Here is a 4,101-nt window from a genome sequence, read left to right as displayed (position 1 = left end):
ATGAAGTGAAAACACAGAGGAGGTGAGGTTACAAGGGTAACTGGCAGTTTTTGAGCACCCACATTAAGGAGAATAGGACATGTAGGTGACCACATGAATGGACTGGTAGGCTTTAGGAAGATAAGGAAGAGTGGAAACATAGTCAAGAGAGATACTAACACAAAGAGAAGTTGGTGAGTGTCCCAGGGCTGGGTTCCAACATGACAGGCATACTTGGCTTGACAAACCGGAAAGTGTCTGAAAGAAGAAAGCCTGGATGGAGATGAAAGGAAAGAAACAGACACACCCACCTGCTGGAAAACAGAAATGGACCTACAGCAACAGCAGCTGATACCCAGCATTTTCAAACGGACTGAGCCCTAACAAAGGAGTGACAGATTGTCAGCAACTGTTTTCAAAAGAAAGACTGCAATCACAAGGCACAGGACATATCTGGATCTACACCACATGTCACTAGAGCGAGCACAAATGAAACCCCTATGGGCTCAGTTAAGAGAGTTTATCTCTGAGAATTCTTTGTTTTTCAATGCATTCTAATGGGCTAGTACTGCCGTTTCCAAAAGGTTTTCATGTCTCTCATTTTCTTGATGAGGGAAACTAGTCATAGAGTCATTAACCATAATAACACTAACTCTTCTAGGGACTGACCTTGGGGAGAATCATGAAAAGCCTGAAGTTCAGCTTGATATCTCCCATTTACCCAATCTCTGCTCTCCTTCATCACGGAATATTCTTTTGTCCTCCTCAGGTGCCTATCCTGTATTCTAAAGGGTTTTGTTCTCAGAGGGCTCTCATTGTATCATTTCAGAGATTCTAGAACTTCACTGGGTAAAAGAATCACTATGGTTTATTCATCTCCCCACCCTGAGATTCTGTCCAAAGTAGTCTAGACAACTACAGACAAAATCAAACATCAAAACCAGTCACCACATAGTAAATGACCATACCTCTATTCTTCATAAGATTAATTACCTACATCTTTTTCTATTTTATTAATTTTATTTTGAGTTATAACATCTTTTTTACACATTTATAACCACTTGTATAACATAGGTCTTAACCAACATGAGCTGATAACAAAAAAGAAAGGATAATAAAATGTTAAATGCATATTCTATGGGTCACATTTGACCTTTACTCTTTCCACTTTTTCTTTAAGTTTATTTATTTTTGAGAGAGAGAGAGAGCAGAGGAGGGACAGAGTGGAGAGGGGGACAGATGATCTGAAGCAGGCTCTGCACTGACAGCTACAAGCCTGATGGGCGCTTGAACTCACAGCTCAAACTCACAGCTCTAGGTCATGATCTGAGCTGAAGTTGGACACTCAACAAAGTGAGCCACCTAGGCACCCCTATTCTTTCTGCCATTTCCATCACTGCTTTAGAGAAATCTGAGAAAAGATACGGAATTTTATCGAACCCTTGACTGTAAGACAAATCTCTATTAGAACCTCTAGGCCTAAATTTCAATAAACTCCACTAGAGGGCAGTTTTCCGGTTCGTGCCCCATTAGATTTAATCAGCCAAGACTACTTTCAGTTGGCTAGTTGTTCTTTTTTAAACATATCCCTTTAGTTGGGGAAGGGATGGCAGAGGGGAGGGGTCATAATTCCAAAGGGCATATTTTCAATCCTACCTGTCATTGATCAAATTACCATTTCCAAATTTGGAAATTTTGTTTATTTTCCCAAAACCTCTAAAGATCAAGTATATGACATTCCTATCACATTCTCCTCTGAACCAGAATGCACTTTCTTTAAAAGTGTACTTTATAAACCAATCATGAATCACTTGTGAATCACATTGTGAACACAGTTAATTTATACAAAGTAAGGCTACTAGTTATCATTTAAAATAATTAGTAGAGTTCATTTCAAATAAATAACCTTTATATTCTAAGACCTACCTCTTACCTTTTAGAAAAGTTATTAATAGAACATATTGCTAGAACATCCTGAGAATGAATTTTTACAAATTCAGAGAGTTAGGCTTCTAGTTGGGAAAGCTGTGGGAAGAGCAAAAGGGTAAAGACTCTCTAGAACTTCTCTGTTACTCCTTTTTAGAGACTCCACAGAATCTGAATATGTACAAGTCATAAAAGATGCTGGGATTCTCTAACAGTGTTTTCATCTGAGAAGGGAAACTGTGAGTAGCCTCCACCTGCCAACTGTTATTACCAAGAAATCTTCCAACATCTCTCTGAATTGAATCAGGTTCATTCACTCATTCAACAAATATTTATTCAATACTTTCTAGTGCCAGAATGGTGTAAAAGAATCAACAATGCATTAATCAAACAAAATTGACCTCATCTTCATCTTCAATTGGTTGGGATTTTGGGAATGTGATCAAACTAATTCTAAGACTAAGTATTCATAGGTTAAAAAACATATTTTTTTAAATTTTATCCTTTTAGAAGTGAAATTCTGTAACATGACTTTGTTTAGATATTGAAAGTTTATCAAACCATGACCTAAAACTTCTCATCTTCAAGCCATTCGCTCCAGGAGAAATCCATTCATCTATCCCTGGAAATGCTGCAAAAATGAACTAAGGGGCACCTGGATGGCTTAGTAGGTTAAACATCTGACTCTTGATTTCGGTTCAGGTCATGATCTCATGGCTCGTGATTTCCAGCTCGCACCAGGCTCTGCACTGACAGCCAGAGACTGCTTGGGATTCTCTGTCTCCTGTCCCTCTCTCTCTCTTACCCCTCCCCTGCTCACAAGCTCTCTCTCTCTCAAAAATAAATAAATAAATAAATAAATAAACATTTTTAAAAAAACAAATTAGAATAGGGATTCTAACATATTTAAAAAGAACTATAAAATATTATATAATTATTCCTCCCAATTCTCAGCGCCTAGCTCAAATATCATCTCATTGTTAAAATCTTTCTCAAATTCCGCTAAACTCCTACAAACCAGAAATAACCTTTACCTTTGGGGGCTGCAAAGTACTTATCACATGCTGCCTTATATCATGATCTAGGTGTGCAGCTGTACATTTATTTACCTTGTACTGAGTAGCCAATGTTAGAAGTAGTGCAGAGCAGTGCAGTGGTTCAGAGTCAGGGCTCTGGCCCACATTTCCAGAGTTGACTCCCTTTACCGTATGACCCTAGCCTCAGCTTTCTTATCTGTAAAAAAAATAAATGAATAACAGTCCTACCACATGGAATTATTGTGATGATTAAGAACACTACCATAAATCGTCAGAGCCAAGAGCAGCCTAAGGAAATGTGATGACTAAATGTATTGTGGTATCCTGGGTGGGTACTAGAATAGAAAAAAGAAATTAGATAAAAACTAAGGAAATTCAGGGGCCCCTGGGTGGCTCAGTTGGTTAAGCATCTGATTCTTCAGCTCAGGTCATGATCTCATGGTTTGTGAGTTTGAGCCCTGTGTTGGGCCCCTCACTGACAGTGTGGAGCCTGCTTGGGATTCTCTCTTCTTCCCTTTCTGTCCCTCCCCCACTTATTCTCTCTCTCAAAAATAAATAAATAAACTTAAATTTTTTTTAAAAAACTAAGGCAATTCAAATAAAGTATGGACTTTTGTTAATAATAACATATCAATATAGATTCATTAACTGTGACAAATGCACCATACTAATGTTAAGATGTTAATAATAGGGGAAATTAAATGTCAGGTAAGTGGAACTTTTTGTACTATCTTTATGACTTTTATGTAAATCTTAACTACTCTACAATAAACAGTTTATTTAAAAAGTAAAAACTAGAATTAGAAAAAATTTTAAACAGTACTATAGGTAAAGCATTTGGAATAGTATATGGACTTACTTTACTTACTCTAATATTGTTAAAATGTCCAAACTATTCAAAGTGATCTACAGATTCTATGTAATTCTTATCAAAATCCCTATGTCAGTTTCTTTTTATGTTTTATTTTTTATATTTGAGAGAGAGACAGAGAGTGAGTAGGGGAGGGGCAGGGAGACAGAGACAGAATATGAAACAGGCTCTAGGCTCTGAGCTGTCAGTACAGAGCCCAACGCAGGGCTCGAACTCACAAACCATGAGATCATGACCTGAGCCTAAGTTGGACACTTAACCGACTGAGCCACCCAGACGCCCTTCCAA

This window comes from Panthera tigris, chromosome A1 (assembly GCF_018350195.1).
Source record: "Panthera tigris isolate Pti1 chromosome A1, P.tigris_Pti1_mat1.1, whole genome shotgun sequence".
Taxonomy (NCBI): domain Eukaryota; kingdom Metazoa; phylum Chordata; class Mammalia; order Carnivora; family Felidae; genus Panthera; species Panthera tigris.
The sequence above is the reverse complement of the archived record's forward strand: the minus strand, read 5'-3'. Positions refer to the sequence as shown.